This window comes from Pleurodeles waltl, chromosome 6 (assembly GCF_031143425.1).
Source record: "Pleurodeles waltl isolate 20211129_DDA chromosome 6, aPleWal1.hap1.20221129, whole genome shotgun sequence".
Lineage (NCBI taxonomy): Eukaryota > Metazoa > Chordata > Amphibia > Caudata > Salamandridae > Pleurodeles > Pleurodeles waltl.
Window position 1 is genome coordinate 68639485 of NC_090445.1, and position 20311 is coordinate 68659795.

Genomic DNA, 20311 nt, shown 5'->3' on the forward strand with positions numbered 1-20311 from the left:
AAATAATAATATAGATAAATATAATAAATAATGGCAATATTTTCAGTTTTTGTTAATGCAGATACAGGAAGTAGGTAAATGGAATTGATTTAGTTATAGGCAGGGCCACTAGAATTATGTGGCAGAGAGAACCAAGTTATGCGGCGGGGTTGACCAATTTATGTGGCAAGAAAAGTCCAGCTATGCATTTACAAAGCTAATAGCTCTAACTCAAGTCAAAGCGAGACCAAATGCATTGCAAATGCTTGTTTTTTCTTACATCTGTTTAACACTGTAAAGTTTGCAAATTTTCAAAAATAATGCAGTTTGGAGTTGCTTAGCTTCACAACTCACACAACCCTAGTTAAAATGTCAGGATAGATAGCACAGAATACACTGCAAACATCTTCTTATTTAATCACCCATAATGCAGCATCATGTGCCGTTCTTGGCCCCATAATGTCACACTCAGTTGCCACAATTCCAGGTGCCCCGCCTATAATGTAGGGGGTAGGTGGATCTGTACTGGAGACAGAGACATGCTTTCAGGGTAACCCACGAGAGGGACAGAACTGCCTGGATGGAGGAGGGGGCTGATGACATATAGGACAGAGGCCCAGCCCTACCTAACATCCCCTAGGGCACTAAATTGTGCTTTGCCTATATTCAATGCTTTAAATGGGCCGGTACTGTCCGGTACTGAGTATCAGCACTTTTTTATTTTGAGAGGGAGAGTACCGGCACATCTCAAGAAAACCGTAATACTTTTAATTGAAGAGTACTGGCACTTCTGAGAAACAAGCAGGTACTCTGGCATAGAGTACCTGCGTTTTAATTTTTCCATTTCAAGCACTGCCTATATTCTGTGTGTAGTACTCTGTTCTAGTGAGTATTAAAGTACTACTTTTCTTCATAGAAATTCAAGCACTGTGATGGACATTTAGGGGCATATTTATACTCCGTCTGCGCCGATTGTGCGTCAAAATTTTTGACGCATAATCAGCGCAAACGTTGCCCCGTATTTAAACTTTGACGCCCGAGCCCGCGGACGACAAAATTCCAGCGTGTGCGTCATTTTTTGGATGCGGCAACCCGCCTTGCGTTAATTATATGCAAGGTAGGCGTTCCCGTCCAAAAAATGGCTTACACGGCCGTGCGTCGTATTTATGCTTTCGGGCAAAAATGACGCACGGCCAGGAGGCGGAGCCAGAAAATGACACACTGCCCGATTTGCGTCAAAAATTCATGCCTGGGTCAGGACAGGCGTTAAAATGGGGCAAACACACCTGTATTTAATCAGAACACACAGAACAAACAGCAGAGCAGCAGAGCAGCAACAGGGAGCCATGGAGGAGATACTAATCCAGTGTGCACGCAGAGGCAGAGCCCAGCAACAACAACAGCAGCTACAACAACACCAGCAGGGACCCCAAAGGCAGCACAGAAGGCAGGAGAGGAGATTCCGCCCAAGAACAACCCTTCAGGGCCTCAGGGAACACAACATCATCCAGAGGTAACGGTTGAACTGGCAGGCCATTCAGCAGCTGCTGTGAAACATTGAACAGCAGTTGGCCCCCATTGGTGACACCCCGCACCATCTCAACAGAAACAAAGCTGCTTGCCGTACTTCACATGCTGGCAAGTGGCTCTTTTCAAACAACTGGTGCCCTGGTTGGAGGAATATCACAACCATCATTCTCTGCCTTTTTGCCCAAAGTTCTGGACGCCATCATTCGACTGACACCCGCCACATCTGCTTCCCTAACACACTGCAGAAGCAGCAGGAAACTAAACAGAGGTACTACGCAATCAGTGGCTTCCCACACGTCCCTGGTGCAATCGACTGCACACATGTACGCCTTGTGCCACCTGCTGCAACTGAACACCTCTACCGCAACAGGAAGCACACACATTCCATCAACGTGCAGGCCATAGTCGATCACCAAGGATTGATCACCAACGTCGTGGCTAAATATCCTGGGAGTGTACATGACTCATACATCTTCCGTCACTGCACCATCAATTAACACTTCCAGGATGGACGGTACGGCAATGGACTACTTGTTGGTAAGTACAAAAACCTACTTATTTACACACTGCACAGCAACCCTCTAGGACACACAACACATACACCACAACAGCAACATGTCGACAGGAACACACTGAGGTCGTGACATCGCTAGCCATGTTTCTTAAGTCACCATTGAACCTGTCACACATCGGAATTTACTGTACAGCCTAATGTGAAGATGTCAATGAGTGTGGTTGCCTAAATGTCACCTTGCAAATTGTAAGTGTCCCAATGACCTTTACATTAATACATTGCCTAAGTCTAAAGGTATGGGATGTCCAAGGTACTTTGATATGGACGTGTTAACAACACTTTCAATTTTAACTGTGCATGGAACTATCATCTCACCCCCAGTGAAGACACACGGACACCTGTATCACAAGTCACAATGCTAGGGAGGGCACACTGTACTGAAAATCCCAAAACATACTGCTGACAAACGGTTAGCTGACAAACACTTGTTCAGCTAAGGAAACAACACAATGCAGATGGTATATCCTACAAGCATAGGATGTCACATTAGTACACAAAAGAGTCACAGACAACACAAGACAACTACTGCCATTAAAGGTCTTTTCACTAGTGCCATCAACATGATCCCATTCATTTTCTCTTGCAGCTGATCAGGGGTATGGCATCCAGCCATGGATTATGACACCATTTGGCAACCCAAAGTACAGCTGCAGAGCGTGCATACAACGAGGCCCATAGGAGGACACGCAGCATTGTCGAGCAGACCTTCGGCATCCTTAAGTCAAGGTTCCGCTGCCTCGACACCACTGGTGGTAGCCTCCTATATTCCCCCGAGATGGTCTGTAAGATCATCCTCACATGTGCAATATTGCACAACATTTGTATCAGAAGAAACATTCCCCTCCTGGAACCAGAGCCACACATGCCTGAAGAGGAGGAAGCGGAGGATGCTGGCCTGCAACAGGAGGGGGAACTACAGAACACAGCTGATGGTATACGCAGGCGGCAACAGATGGTAAATAATTTCTTCTGAATATGATCACCTTCACCACTTTAGTTAACTAATGTAAATAAACACCTATTATAATCACCATATCATGGTCTGGCTATTCCTTTTTACACACCTTCATCTCTACTTATCAGAATAAGAGTGTTGCCTCATGGAGCATTGCTGAGATTCTGAGTAGGACACGGAACATCCCAGAGCTTATGTGATGCCTAACAGACAATGGTCACATACACACACACTCTTAATGACATATATTGTGTACATATCTCCTTTGAAGGCCTATAGCAGAGGACCAAAACTATTTCACACATACGTGTTGAAAGCAAGGTCCAACGCCGCATATGGCACACAACTATGACACCATCACTCAATAAGGGGAAAACAAGCCTCATACATAAGGCAGTCAATGTGCTTTGGCATCACTAACAGGAATGCCTGACCAGACCCTTGACAGAAGTTAGTCCAACTGCATCCAATATTTGCAAGGAATATCTGTGACTAGAGTTCCATAGAAGCAGAACATAAACAGCACAAGTGCCACACATATGACATGCATTGCGCACATGACATTCCATGTATGTCAGCCCATTTCCTAACTCCTGACACACCCATGCACCTGGTCACAACCCACCTGTCGGAAGAGGTCCCTGGAATACTAAGATGTGTACCCTGATAATACCTCCTCTACAAACACAGACCAACATTAGCAAACCAGTGTGCTACACCCTTTCCTAAGGTATGCCATTGTCAAAGAACATCTGACTGCAAGGACGTCAGGTCAATTTATACGCTGTCTTCTAGTTTCAAAGCCCTGTTAGCACATGTAGATTGCTTCCCCTAGTCTCAACTACATGACTGGTGAGAAACAGATGCAGCCCACACCTATGATGACCTCCATGCACACCACCCATTACAAAAAGCACTGCCCCTGATGATGCCTAGAACAGTTTAGGAGTTGCCATTATGTCAAATACACCGTTAAGTATTGATACTAATTAAGCCGTGTAACACAGCCACTGGGTTCATTTGTCACCTTCAAAAACACAGGACATACACAGTTTTACATGTCAACTGTCTAGTTTGTCCTCCAAACAGTCTCAGTCAGACCACTGATTATGTAACTTGTCCAGTAGCTTGCTCCTGAATCATCTTGCATTCTGTAAGCCTGACTGGCAACTGTCTGTGCGTCACACTAAAGTATCCCTGTGTCTACATATGTACCACACTTGCGTGAGCAAACCTGCCATTCATCAGGGGGCATTGGGCATGGGCTTCTACCATGCATACCCAAATACATTGTATAGCATCATCTGCCTTTTAACTGTACCATTTGAGTTAAATCCTCTTGGAAATGCAAAATTCATGGCCCATCCCTTTTCTGGGTTGCATTTATGCATGAATGACAAAGTGTGACAGTGTCCCAGGGTCATAGGCAGGGCTTGGGTACAGGGCTTTCAGCACAACCAGCAACCTCTGATAATGTACATGACTAATACACAAATGTCAGAACCATGACAGTTCACACACAGCATCACAGTGCGCACAACATACAGGGAGTGCAGAATTATTAGGCAAATGAGTATTTTGACCACATCATCCTCTTTATGCATGTTGTCTTACTCCAAGCTGTATAGGCTCGAAAGCCTACTACCAATTAAGCATATTAGGTGATGTGCATCTCTGTAATGAGAAGGGGTGTGGTCTAATGACATCAACACCCTATATCAGGTGTGCATAATTATTAGGCAACTTCCTTTCCTTTGGCAAAATGGGTCAAAAGAAGGACTTGACAGGCTCAGAAAAGTCAAAAATAGTGAGATATCTTGCAGAGGGATGCAGCACTCTTAAAATTGCAAAGCTTCTGAAGCGTGATCATCGAACAATCAAGCGTTTCATTCAAAATAGTCAACAGGGTCGCAAGAAGCGTGTGGAAAAACCAAGGCGCAAAATAACTGCCCATGAACTGAGAAAAGTCAAGCGTGCAGCTGCCACGATGCCACTTGCCACCAGTTTGGCCATATTTCAGAGCTGCAACATCACTGGAGTGCCCAAAAGCACAAGGTGTGCAATACTCAGAGACATGGCCAAGGTAAGAAAGGCTGAAAGACGACCACCACTGAACAAGACACACAAGCTGAAACGTCAAGACTGGGCCAAGAAATATCTCAAGACTGATTTTTCTAAGGTTTTATGGACTGATGAAATGAGAGTGAGTCTTGATGGGCCAGATGGATGGGCCCGTGGCTGGATTGGTAAAGGGCAGAGAGCTCCAGTCCGACTCAGACGCCAGCAAGGTGGAGGTGGAGTACTGGTTTGGGCTGGTATCATCAAAGATGAGCTTGTGGGGCCTTTTCGGGTTGAGGATGGAGTCAAGCTCAACTCCCAGTCCTACTGCCAGTTCCTGGAAGACACCTTCTTCAAGCAGTGGTACTGGAAGAAGTCTGCATCCTTCAAGAAAAACATGATTTTCATGCAGGACAATGCTCCATCACACGCGTCCAAGTACTCCACAGCGTGGCTGGCAAGAAAGGGTATAAAAGAAGGAAATCTAATGACATGGCCTCCTTGTTCACCTGATCTGAACCCCATTGAGAACCTGTGGTCCATCATCAAATGTGAGATTTACAAGGAGGGAAAACAGTACACCTCTCTGAACAGTGTCTGGGAGGCTGTGGTTGCTGCTGCACGCAATGTTGATGGTGAACAGATCAAAACACTGACAGAATCCATGGATGGCAGGCTTTTGAGTGTCCTTGCAAAGAAAGGTGGCTATATTGGTCACTGATTTGTTTTTGTTTTGTTTTTGAATGTCAGAAATGTATATTTGTGAATGTTGAGATGTTATATTGGTTTCACTGGTAATAATAAATAATTGAAATGGGTATATATATTTTTTTGTTAAGTTGCCTAATAATTATGCACAGTGATAGTCACCTGCACACACAGATATCCCCCTAACATAGCTAAAACTAAAAACAAACTAAAAACTACTTCCAAAAATATTCAGCTTTGATATTAATGAGTTTTTTGGGTTCATTGAGAACATGGTTGTTGTTCAATAATAAAATTAATCCTCAAAAATACAACTTGCCTAATAATTCTGCACTCCCTGTAGTGATGCGCTGTGTGTGGTGAATAGCTGAGAGAATAAACAGCGCAGAGGCTATGATGTTCCAAGATGCAGTGGGAAGTGCAGAGGCCAACCTGTGTACAAATGTTGTAATGAGACCTGCCGGAACATGACTATTGAGACATTATCTCTCTCAGCACACCAAGGTTGCCCTGTTGACTGTCTCATTACACGTCTTTAGTGACAGGGTGGGACCATCCACATGTTGGTTCACATGTCCACATCTACTTTACTCACATTGATCAACAAAGGATATTCAGTAGTTACAGGAATAGCTGCCACTGACTCATGATGAGTCCTGGTCTGAACTGTGACAAATTACATCCCAAAAAATCTACAGGATCATCATTGGACCACACACATGAACAAGACACCTATGTGCAAATGATCACTGGAAATATGTGGACACGTGCTGTCTTGTATGCTGGTCCACCACAGCCACTTGATAGTTGGGGCTTACTTCTATGGCCTCAACTGTGGTGTCATAATACATATGAGATTGACCCTTGTCTGTCTGTGCAAACAACATGGTACCCACTTCCTCAATGCATGTGTATGACTCACTGTGGGATTCATCAACTAGTGCCTAGGAAGCTCTTACCAATACTCTAGGACATAGGATGTAGGAATTGTGGACCTTTGACATGAACATGTGTCTGCCATCCATCTGGTGCATGCTATGTCACATGTGGTGTCTACGTGACCCTAAAACTCTGAAGTATACTTTGCGGGTGTTGTTACATGTATGACTAACATATGCCCTTGCTCATTCCAATTTTGACTTGCATCTTAGGGTTGGACACATGGACGTCACATTCATACAACCAATTGTACAATAATGCTTTATGTGATGTACACACACACCTGGTCAACCAACAAATTAGTTGTCAAAGCACACACTTTGAGCCAAAGGCAATTAGGTATTGTGCATATGTGTGTCACATTGCTATCCTCTCCTTATGGCAAACATGCACAATTTGTGCCACACATATATGTAGGCCACACTTATGACCATCTATGACGTCAGCCAACTGTAAACATACTGTGAAGGGTGTAGTGGATGATGTTCCGCTGCAGTATGATGTCACACATGTGAACATACACCATCAACACCATACTGCCTTCAATTAGCCAATCTCTGATGTGTTCCAAATGTAAAATAACCAAAAAACAAGTAAAAATGCCCCAAACCAGTTAATGCACTGTAATTTTGACGTCCCTAGCGGTGTGCATCATTTTTTGTTGCACAAAACTGTATTTGCGTCATTTTTTTTGACGCACAGGAGTGAAATATAGCCCGCATCCAGATATTTGTACAGTCCATGTATCATTATGTGGATGCGGGTTAATATTCACGTCTGTGCGTCAAAAAAAATGACGCAAATACAGTTTTGTGCAACAAAAAATGATGCATAACGTGAAAAAGGCGGGACTTTTCATTCAGGAAGTGATGTAATAGGATATCCTGTTTACAGATCATGTACACTGGGTGTACTTTCACTTTCACTTTGCAGTCTATGATCATTCTAGACTGTGTGGCTGCGTAGAGAGTGTTGTCCAGAGATTTTGTGCTGTATTTGTCCTGTGTGCTATCTGTAAAGTCCTTTTGTGAAATAAATTTTGTTTATGTATACTTTAGTACTGTATTTTGTCTACATTTGTCCATTTATCTTGTGTATTTCTTGTTTGTGGGAGTCTGTTGTGGGTAGTGTTAATTTGGAGATAGTTGGGCTCTTTTAGTGTTTAGGTTTACTTTTTTTCTGTCCTTTTACCCCTACTTTCACCCATTTCCCCTTTCTATTTCTTTTACCCCTATTCCTTCTCTTCAATTATTTATGTCTGGTAGGCCACGTCTTGGCAGGATGGGGGAAGAGGAGTTGGGGGGCTTCATCTGGCTGGTGACACATTTCTTGCTGCTCATGATCCAGGCAGGGGGCAGAGTCATACAGGGGTACCCGACAGAGGCGCGCAGAATCCGGTGGGGAAAGGTGCTGCATCACCTGCAGCGTGTGTATGCCAGCCAGAGGAGTGACCACCAGCTGAAGCACCGGTGGGCTGACCTCATCACCAGGGAGCAGGATCTCTTGGACAACCTGGGAATCATGATTGGTGGCACAGTTGGTGAGAACGACTATTGTTATTGTGCACACATGAATGCTCTGTAGTGACATCAGTGGATTAGTGCAATGTCTGCCAGCTAACTTGATGACTGCGTGTAATTTTGGGGACATATAAGGGGATCATTGATGCACTATGACAAGGATCACAATTGCTAGCTGTCAGGTAGCACGTGCTCAGCAAACCTACAGGTAACTTTACCATTAAGGAAATTGATCTGGCCTTTCTGTCAGCACAGCTAACAAAATAGGAGCCAATCATGTCTGTATAGGGTATTATTGACAGAGAAGTACAGATGTACCAACATTTAGGCCAACTATGTTGACACAATTGCTAGACTGACTTTAGAATCACTACATGATGCTGAAAATGAGTGCTGCCTTCACGACAATTTATAATAGCAAAGTGGCTCAAACAGTGGTCTCATGTGAGTCTGGTGAGTGTGGAAGGAAAGCGTCCACAGAAGTACTATGAATGTGTGGGATTATTGTGCTTCTTAATCTTTTAGGATAAATGTCAGCTCATGATTTGAATACATCGTGTAAAGGTGTAAGGTGCCCTCAGCTAACATCGTAAGATGTTTGTTGGAATCGGTTGAACCACAATCCAAATATGGATGGCAGTCCAAGTGTATGCACATGGCTTTACATCTCCATGGTTGGTGCAAATCACCATAGCTGGGCCACATCAGTTGACTATACTGTAACAACAGGATGGCTTACAGGAGTCCCTGCCCCTCCCTCTGTACATTGGGCCTATGTGCACTAAATATGTCATGGCCACAAGGCATGTTTGACTGGTAATGCAGTCTTCAAGTAACCAGGCGTTGGATGTTTCTCTTGGATGCACATGATGAGACGATTACACTCCATATTTTTTAGTGCTCACCAATTATGGGTCAAGTTTGCAACCACATGATAGTTAAGGCCAATGTATGTGTGCAGATATGTGTGTAACTGTCCCAGGAGACCCATGCTATGTACAAGTTGGCCGTGAAATATCAGATGCAGTACCATCATGTCTGAATGGCTGCCATTTACTTATTCAGCCTACACATTGTAAATGATACTGAAAATGTTGCACTGTGCACAGATTGTGAGCACATTTCTTCCTTCCATACCTTACAGGTGGACCGGCGCCCTACACTGTGGGAGAGGTGGCGACATTTGAGGACCCCGACCACTACAGTAAGTGTTGATATGTCTGTTATGTGTTGTGTTTGCTGGTTATGGACTTGTGTGAGTTGGACGCATAGCAAGGTGTGATGCTGTGGGCAAGTTTTTCACTTGTTCCATGAGTGGGAATGCAGTTTTCACATGTTTTGAGTTAGCCAATGCGTATCCAATGGTATCATGTAGGGATTGTAGGACATCCCTGTAGGCCCCACTGTGAGTACAGGGGATAGTCATGTCTCTGACACTTGTATCACCAAGAGTCGCAATGAAAGTCAGCCCCTATTTAGTCAGCCTGTCAGACCCACATTCTCTAGGATTGGTGGAGCTAATAGCTTCCCAATAGACATCTGCTTCACTATTTGCCTACATAATTTTGAAACAGTAGGTAGAACCTCCTAGCATCATGTACTTCCACATGTAGTGCATCAAGTCTGTGGAACCTGAGTGTAATGGCCTAGGTGTGCATGCAATTCATGACCATGGGTGTTCTAGCAACTCTGTGTCTGATGTAAGTCAGGCCTCACTGGAAGTATATGTTGTTTACTAAGTTCTGATTTTCCTGACATGTCTGACCCTATGAGTGCTCTAGGGTTTGCTGACTCCAAATTGTAGCTAGACCTTACCTGTGGTGTGTCTGTAGAGACACACATGTGTGGATTAGCCTATACACTCCTCGGTGTACATGTTGTTGGCAAATTATAGTTGTGTATCCACCGCCCCCCCTCAAACACGGCCATGGGTTTGTGAATGGGGTACCTAGTATTGATGCTACCAGTATGTTACACATACCTGTGAAGAAGTGACGGTTTGGTTGCATACTAGTATACACACTCAGGTTTGGCACTTGGTACCATACTGGAAAGTCCAGTTACAACTTGCAGACCATGTGGCTTTAGTTTTGCTTTCCGTACACTGACATTTGTAGCCCAGCTCTTGGTGGAGGATATGCAGCATGATTCTTAGATGTTAACTGTCAGAACTCAGATTGCAAGTCAAGGCCAGTTGTTACCCATCTTGTGGGTTATGAATGTGCTTTGTGTGATGTGACCTTTGTTGTCTGGCCTGCCATGTACTTCCTCAGGGACATTCGATGCTCTGTATCGTGATATGAGCTGTTAGAAGTACAGTAGATGTATTGTCTGATTAACTTGCTGTGCTGTTTCACACAATGCAGTTACTAATGTGGCATATCTGCATTTGTCTTCACAGCAGCTAACATGACTCCAGACCAGGTCTGTGAATTTCAGCGTAGGGCCATGCGATACCAGCACATCCGGCTGGTGGAGTCGGGGTTCTGGAGGATGGCCCGGCGATATCGCATTGAACGTGCCTCCGGGGCATGGCGAGCCTTCCCACAGGGTGGGCCTATTGTGCCCACCACAGCCAACACAGAACCAACCACCAATATGAGCCAGGTGGCCCCACCCACAGCTGCCTCTGTTGAATCTACATCTGCTGGACTTCCTGGCCCCAGCATTGCCACCGGTGCAGGACAGCCCACACAGACCTCCTCCACCGGTACCCAGACTGCCATTGCTCCAGCTGTTGACCCTGCAGCCTTCAATAGACTTGAAAACAAGATGGACAAAGTGCTGCGCAAGGTGAGCCACCTGAGCCGGGACGTGCAGCACATTAAACGGCGGGTCAGGGATATCAAGAGGACCCTCCGGAGGGCCAACCTCTAGACAGTTGAATAGATGGACATGATACCCTCCCCTCCCTCCTCTTTCCTTGTTCTTATACTTAGTGGGCTTGGGGGGCTTAGTGTTAGGTTAGTACAGGCTGTTAGTTTAGTCAGTGTTAGTGGGTGGAGGGTAGGGGGTCCTGTTTATTTCTTTTTTGACTTAGTACATGTGTGGGTGGGTGGGTGGGGGGGCTATGTTGGGGTTCTTGTGTGTAAAAAAAAAAAAAGCAAAAAACATTACAAAAAAATTACCAAAAAATATATATTTGTTTAGGATAGTATGTGTTTAGGTTAGTATGTGTTGTCCTCAATGTTTCCCGTTGCATAAGGGGGGTGGGGGGTAGATGTTTAGAACGTTTCGTTACATGTGATAAGTAAGTGAAGCTTAGGTTAGTTAGGGACAGTTGTGGGTAATGAGTAGTCAGGGTAGATTAAGGTAGGTAAGATTTTTCCCTCAGTTTCCTCATCTATGGTTATCTTTTAATAAATATTTGGTTACCCCTTAATAGTATGTGTTGAATGGTACTTGATCGTGGGTTTTGATTCCGTGTACATCTCTTTTGTACTATAAAATCTGTGTCCAATGCTACAAACAAATCCCAACTGAGCTGTACGATTGGCAGCTAACCCAGAGCTACCTTGCAAAGTGTCTACCCTTTGTTGCAACCACCAATCACAGTTAATATGGATGACAATGTGTTTCTGTTGATAAGTGTGTTTTCAAGGTCACTAACAGTGCTTCCAGACTTGATATTGGGGAAACAGTTTTAGGTCTGACTGCAGTGTGATGATCATGCACACCCTTATAAGATGAGTAGTTCTCATTGGCAATCTTGTATTCTTGTCTTCATGACCCTCATACATCATTTGTGACACAGTTCGGCATGATTACCTATTTGTATGTTAACTCAGACACCTTCATTTGTGCAGTTTTTTTAGTGTTTACTTAGATTAGTGTGGCATGTTTATTGTGTTATTTTTGCACGTTGACAACATTTAGCGGGCACTATTTGATGACTTAGTTATCCCCTGAGGAAGCATTCTTCTGTCCAACACAGCATGGTGGTGTATGGTTTCTCACTTCATCAGATTATTCCCTCAGGATGGGCAGAGTATGATGCCATCATGGTCACTGTGCAGATTTCTCTAACTACATAATATCTGGACAGTTGTATTGACAAGCTACGTTATTTGACAGTAGGGACTTTTCAATTATCTGCTGTGCAGTTGATATGTCACATTACCCAGAGACAGATTTGTTGTGTAAGTGCTATTTATTGAAAAGAGCTGTAGTGCTATATGTACATTGTCCATGATTGTGAGTCCATTATAGTGATATCTTCCATTGTGATCCAACACAAGGGTTTACCAAAATGCTTTTGTCATGCTGGGGTTGCTGTTTCAGACAGTGCAGAGGGACAGACTTAGCCAATGAGTAGGAGAGAAACAATCACTGGGCTGGGTGACAAGATATACAGTGGTTTGCAAAACAGTGCTTGAGTACAGTTGTTGGAAGACTGGCAAGTTACAAAGCGCAGGACCTTGGTAATAGTTGGCCATGTGGCAGGGACTAGTGCTTCCAAGTCATTTTCCTTGTGAATGTGATCTGTTCCATGTCTTCTTCTTCTGATGTGTGTGTTGCCTGCTTTGTCCTTGTTGTTGTTGGTTGTGAAGGGGCAACACACACCTCAGTGTTAGAAGACGTGGAGTCAGACATCCCGGTCGCTGCTCCCTGTGAAGGTCTTAAGGGCAGTACTGCTGCAAGGAGGGCCTGCTGGTTCTTGAGAATAGCAGCCACATCACGATGGTAGGCAGCCAGGTCGGCCCTGAGGGGTTCAATGTTGCATTCGTGCACGCGTTGACAGGATTGCTGTTGTAGGTGTTGGGTCAACTGTATTACAGCTGTGCTGATTTCCTTCTGGGTTTTCTGCAGTTCCTGTAAGATAGATGTTAGGGCTTGCATAGCTGCTGCCTGATCTGCAGATGACATCATGCACGAACGCACCCCCTCAAGGCTGGCTGCCATATTTTGCATCCCCACCCGCACCTCCTTGGCCAGCTTCCGCTGTACTCCAACTACAGTTCTCTCAGAGCTGGTGCCAGTGTCGTCTGAGTCCTCAGCTGTATTGGACCTGGCAGGTCTTATAATTGGGGTGGTGGGTGGATTGTCTGTGATGGCTGCTTGTTCTGTGCTCCTCCTTGTGACTGAAGGTGGGGTCTGGAGGGTTTCAAGGACCTTTTGGATAGTCTCCTGGGGAATGTTTATCGGCTCGTCATCCATGTAATCAGGTAAATCTGGGACAGGCATATCGGCAGGGAATCCATCTTCCTCTGCAATGAAACAGGGTACAATTAGGGTGTCTGTGTTGTGCCAATTTTGACGTGACGTGCCTGCCTTTTGATGAATTCACTTTGTGATCTTGTTTTGTATTAATATCTGCAGTCCTTCTGATGGGCATTGTTTGGCCCACCTGTGTGTCACATGTATGTTATTGAGTTATCAGACTTGTCAGCCTCATCGCCTCTAGGTGTTGGTTTATGCCAAATAGAGAATTGCCACCTTCTTGTCCTACTCGACCCTCCGTGTATATCCATTCTCATGGTGAGACCTTTCACTGGCTGTGGGTGTTCTGATGGCCCTGGCAGCACACTTAACAATCTGGACCTGCCCCAATCCCTGATCGTTCACATCGACTTAAATGGAATTGACATGTTGCATATCCTATGCATGGCAATGTTATGATCTGATATGGATGTTGACATTGTTAATGGGTCCTGCTGATGTTGGGTAATGTGTGTTACATTGGATTGCCCTGATAGTCGTATCAGTGTCCTATTTCGTCCTCTGACTGTGCAGGTGTATTGTTGCAGATGTCATCCTCACCCCCTTATTTAGGTATGTATGTTCCATGGGGAGGTTACTGCCATTGGCTGCTTGAGCTGCACACAGATCAGAGGTGGTAGTGGCAACTGTTGTCGCAGTTACATTGCAGTTGTCGGTTTGGCTAGAGGATTGCTAATAGGGCCCTATATAATGTAGGAGGTATGTTGGCTGACGAGTGCCAGGATGTAAGTTTGACGTAGTCGCCTTCCCTCCTGTCGTGGCTTTCCCTTTGCTCCATCGTTGGCATGACAGCATGCCCCCATGGGACTGTTGTTGGTGTTGTGTAATGGTGTGCCCCAGGTCTTCTCAGAACGGGCCATGCCCCCTGCCGTGCCCCTTTATCCATGCCACTCCATGTATATGATGACTTACATGCAATGTGTAGTAGGTATTTCCCCCCCCCCGGTTGCAGTTGACATTCGTGCATTTCAATTCCCCATGCGACTTACCCTGCATGTGCGTTGTCTCCTGGTAGTCTGCGCTGTCCTGTCCTTGAATCCCTGTGACGATCTCCTCAGGGATGACGGCTGCGACCATCTCCTCCATGTGGTCCAGGGCCTCCTGGTGTGCTGGACTCCCCCCTCCAGTCTCCAGTGCTGCCTTCCTGTTCCTGGCCATCTTTTCCTTGGTCCTGTGTTTGCAGTCATGCCAGTTTTTCTTGCACTCAATGACTGTTCTGCGCACTTCTGCCACACTGTTTATCTTGTCAACAATTTGTTGCCATATACCCTCTCTCCTACTGATTGGCAACTTTGATGTGACAAACAGTTGGTGCTGGTGTTCCGTCACCTCTTTAACCAGGCGCCGGCGCAGTTTTGCGTCAAAAAGTATAAATATGGGCCTTAGTTACTGCGAAACTGTGTAATTATTGTGCTCTGAGCTGGAGTAACCCCACATGCTACCTCCCTGAGAAGCCTGTGACTGCTCGCCATCACCACCACTGACAGCCAATTGTTCAGGGGGACACGGGGCCAGGATGCCCCTTGGGGTAGCTGCGCTTGGAATTAGTAATTTTGCAGTTGTTCTTTCCAAATAATGATGGATATACACCCTTTGCCATTTTCTGCTGCATAATTAGAATTTTCTTGACAAATGATTTAGTTATTCTTGCTGCATTATTTGGTTTAACAATGCCACATAATTGTAGTCTTCCTGTTTCTACATTAGCTGGATGATCATCAAATGACGTAAAGCGCGCTCTGAAAATAACCCAGTCTGTAATCTCAGAAATCGTGAAATATTTTTTCTGTTATTGCAGTTTTACACAGCACGAACTCGACCCAAGGGTATTGGAGCTGTTTACATTAGTACCAGTTCACATTCATTTTGGTAGGCACAGGGAGAGATTAAAAGGTTTACCCACAATCACAGAAAGTTGAGCTGGACACAGACTTGATTATGGCTCCCCTGCCCCAAGGTCAGGCGCCTCCCGCCATCCAGCACATCCTAACATTACCTGCCCTCTATGAATATTTATAAACAAAAGAAACTGTGCATGCGAAGCTGAGCATGCAGGCTCAGACTGGGGCATTTGCTACAACAAGCACATCTAAAACTGCAAACCCTCTCCAGGCAGCCTCGGTCCGGACTCGTCCACTGTCTCCACCTCTCGCCAAACCGGTTTTATGGACTGCACATGTAAGTTCACGTTCACTTTCACTTTCAAGCTGTTTTCGAACAGCGAATGTAGTTGTGTCCACGGGCAGAAAAGGGTGACAGGAAAAAGTGACTGCTACAGCCCTGTGTGCTCTGAGCTGCTGGAGGACTGACCGCCCCCACCCTGGACAGATCTACAGTCCATTAGATGCAGTTAAGGCCTGGTCTAATGGTGTCCTTGGGTGTGGCCTAGGCGGAGTGAGGGGACATATGTCCGGTCCATCATCGGGTAAGTGACTTCTCACCCACTGTAGATGTGTGAACGGTGAATGTTGGCAAGGTAGAGCGGCAGGTTAATGCGCCTGCAGCTGGCAACCCGACGTGGCAGGCACAGTATTTTTCGATCGATAGAAAGAGAGTTATTGAGCGTGGCGAACAGCAGTACTCTTTGTTGTATAGCGCTGCAAGGCCATTAAGCGCGGGATAAAAGGCTTAGCGCTAACACAGCCGGCGAAGAGGACGCGAACGATAAAAGACTGCACCCTTAACAATCAGTGGCGGCTGGCTTGTGTTTAGGGGAGGAGGGGGCGAAGGGGTGGCGGGAAGGGTGGGGTGGGGGGGGGGCGGGGTGGCACCTCTGCATATTTAATCACGATTTCTCCTTAGCACACAACCTCTAAGGAATTAAAAGCAGTGTCCGTCCTCCACATGGCTGGACACAGTGTTATGCAACATGCAGCAAAACTTCCAAGTAATTTATTTATTTATTTTATTGTTTTAGTTTTACATACTCCTGCACAGACCACTTAAAAAAACAGTTCAACTAAGTCCAAACACAAACTATTTTGTGATTTAAATAAAGTCCCCTGACCGAGTTACATTTTGAAGCAGAGCACCTGGTCAAAAACATAAAATAGAGAAACAGCGGCAGAAACAGCCACAGAGGATATGACGCTCGACATCAAACGGAGAAATAAAGTATGAAATGGACAAAAAGAAATGCCAGGAATATCTGCTCTGGCTGAAGTAAATACTCATTCGATTGCTAGCGAAAACGGTTTGTAAATTGAATTTTTTTCTTACATGCACCATAAAACCTTTCATTATTTGAAGGAAGAGGGCGAGGTGATTCCCTTTGAGATAATTGGCAAAGGAAAATTGATCTGTGAGTTAATTTTATAACCATGGAATACAAAATGTGTCCTTTTTCTGTTCCGCATGTAGCCTGTCAGCCGGCATTTGGAAGCAAGTTTAGCATGAGTTCTGATCTTCCAAAGAGCGGCCTTTGCTCTGACTATAACCAGTTGTCTCTGAGATGACGCTGAGATGTCTCTCGAGTCTGTGCTTAGCTTCAAGTCGACATTGTCCAAACATGACTAGTTTCAAGATTCTGAAACCTTTCACATTTCACCACCTCTTACCAAAGCACAAGGTCCTATGATAGTAAAGTTGGGCGCTTTGCCCTTAGATACAGACGGTATCTGAAACACTGGGAGAGCTGTCCCGGAATCATGTCAAAAATAAATCGCACATTTTATTTACCCTAGGCAGTGACTGAAATGGAAAAATATAAGTGCAGATATTCTGTGCCAGAGTACCTGCTAATTTCTGAGAAGTGCTGGTACTCTCCAATTTAAAGTATTACGTTTTTCTTGAGAAGTGCAGGTGATCTCCCTCTAAAAATAAAAAAGTGCGGCACACCGTACCGGACAGTACCGGCCCATTTAAAACACTTACCCATGGGATACCACAGGCAACAATGTCCTTTCGTTTCTTTGGGAACAGCCGCATCATGTAAGCTTTGAAAAGAATGTAGCACTCATAAAAGGAGAGATGTTTTCAAAGAGCCAAGATATCGTCACTGAAAAATATCTGCTTAGTGTGGATAACATTTGAATTCATAATTATTTGGTAGCGATGCCCGTCATGTCTTCTGCGCGTGCACCGAGATAGTGTCAGCTCGAGCTCATGATGATAATGCGAATCTCCGAAGATGATGATCCAGTGTCAGAATATAATGGAACCTGCTGCAGGTCTGTGGGAGCCATGAAATGGTGTCTGGGTGAAATGAAATGATGTCTATGGAGACCTGGTTACACTGTCAAAACAAGATGAGTAATGTCAATTCCATACAGCTGAAAAATCGCAGAACTAAAGAAAGAAATATATTAGACTTCTGTTCACATCGTCTTGTAGCATTCTTGGCACGTCCCTGGAGTGTGGGTATGTTGGGGTTCTTGTGTGTAAAAAAAAAAAAAGCAAAAAACATTACAAAAAAATTACCAAAAAATATATATTTGTTTAGGATAGTATGTGTTTAGGTTAGTATGTGTTGTCCTCAATGTTTCCCGTTGCATAAGGGGGGTGGTGGGTAGATGTTTAGAACGTTTCGTTACATGTGATAAGTAAGTGAAGCTTAGGTTAGTTAGGGACAGTTGTGGGTAATGAGTAGTCAGGGTAGATTAAGGTAGGTAAGATTTTTCCCTCAGTTTCCTCATCTATGGTTATCTTTTAATAAATATTTGGTTACCCCTTAATAGTATGTGTTGAATGGTACTTGATTGTGGGTTTTGATTCCGTGTACATCTCTTTTGTACTATAAAATCTGTGTCCAATGCTACAAACAAATCCCAACTGAGCTGTACGATTGGCAGCTAACCCAGAGCTACCTTGCAAAGTGTCTACCCTTTGTTGCAACCACCAATCACAGTTAATATGGATGACAATGTGTTTCTGTTGATAAGTGTGTTTTCAAGGTCACTAACAGTGCTTCCAGACTTGATATTGGGGAAACAGTTTTAGGTCTGACTGCAGTGTGATGATCATGCACACCCTTATAAGATGAGTAGTTCTCATTGGCAATCTTGTATTCTTGTCTTCATGACCCTCATACATCATTTGTGACACAGTTCGGCATGATTACCTATTTGTATGTTAACTCAGACACCTTCATTTGTGCAGTTTTTTTAGTGTTTACTTAGATTAGTGTGGCATGTTTATTGTGTTATTTTTGCACGTTGACAACATTTAGCGGGCACTATTTGATGACTTAGTTATCCCCTGAGGAAGCATTCTTCTGTCCAACACAGCATGGTGGTGTATGGTTTCTCACTTCATCAGATTATTCCCTCAGGATGGGCAGAGTATGATGCCATCATGGTCACTGTGCAGATTTCTCTAACTACATAATATCTGGACAGTTGTATTGACAAGCTACGTTATTTGACAGTAGGGACTTTTCAATTATCTGCTGTGCAGTTGATATGTCACATTACCCAGAGACAGATTTGTTGTGTAAGTGCTATTTATTGAAAAGTGCTGTAGTGCTATATGTACATTGTCCATGATTGTGAGTCCATTATAGTGATATCTTCCATTGTGATCCAACACAAGGGTTTACCAAAATGCTTTTGTCATGCTGGGGTTGCTGTTTCAGACAGTGCAGAGGGACAGACTTAGCCAATGAGTAGGAGAGAAACAATCACTGGGCTGGGTGACAAGATATACAGTGGTTTGCAAAACAGTGCTTGAGTACAGTTGTTGGAAGACTGGCAAGTTACAAAGCGCAGGACCTTGGTAATAGTTGGCCATGTGGCAGGGACTAGTGCTTCCAAGTCATTTTCCTTGTGAATGTGATCTGTTCCATGTCTTCTTCTTCTGATGTGTGTGTTGCCTGCTTTGTCCTTGTTGTTGTTGGTTGTGAAGGGGCAACACACACCTCAGTGTTAGAAGACGTGGAGTCAGACATCCCGGTCGCTGCTCCCTGTGAAGGTCTTAAGGGCAGTACTGCTGCAAGGAGGGCCTGCTGGTTCTTGAGAATAGCAGCCACATCACGATGGTAGGCAGCCAGGTCGGCCCTGAGGGGTTCAATGTTGCATTTGTGCACGCGTTGACAGGATTGCTGTTGTAGGTGTTGGGTCAACTGTATTACAGCTGTGCTGATTTCCTTCTGGGTTTTCTGCAGTTCCTGTAAGATAGATGTTAGGGCTTGCATAGCTGCTGCCTGATCTGCAGATGACATCATGCACGAACGCACCCCCTCAAGGCTGGCTGCCATATTTTGCATCCCCACCCGCACCTCCTTGGCCAGCTTCCGCTGTACTCCAACTACAGTTCTCTCAGAGCTGGTGCCAGTGTCATCTGAGTCCTCAGCTGTATTGGACCTGGCAGGTCTTATAATTGGGGTGGTGGGTGGATTGTCTGTGATGGCTGCTTGTTCTGTGCTCCTCCTTGTGACTGAAGGTGGGGTCTGGAGGGTTTCAAGGACCTTTTGGATAGTCTCCTGGGGAATGTTTATCGGCTCGTCATCCATGTCATCAGGTAAATCTGGGACAGGCATATCGGCAGGGAATCCATCTTCCTCTGCAATGAAACAGGGTACAATTAGGGTGTCTGTGTTGTGCCAATTTTGACGTGACGTGCCTGCCTTTTGATGAATTCACTTTGTGATCTTGTTTTGTATTAATATCTGCAGTCCTTCTGATGGGCATTGTTTGGCCCACCTGTGTGTCACATGTATGTTATTGAGTTATCAGACTTGTCAGCCTCATCGCCTCTAGGTGTTGGTTTATGCCAAATAGAGAATTGCCACCTTCTTGTCCTACTCGACCCTCCGTGTATATCCATTCTCATGGTGAGACCTTTCACTGGCTGTGGGTGTTCTGATGGCCCTGGCAGCACACTTAACAATCT

At 44.8% G+C, this 20311-nt stretch overlaps 1 protein-coding gene across 1 annotated transcript in view; it reads left to right on the forward strand.

Moving 5' to 3' along the window:
- Positions 1-15682: 15682 nt before the first annotated feature.
- The window catches only part of LOC138299206 (butyrophilin subfamily 1 member A1-like), a 944067-nt gene continuing 939438 nt past the window's right edge, over positions 15683-20311 (forward strand). Inside the window, exon 1 of the mRNA XM_069237321.1 lies at positions 15683-15908. The gene's annotated coding sequence lies outside the window, so the exon portion shown is untranslated. The remainder of the gene's footprint in view (positions 15909-20311) is intronic.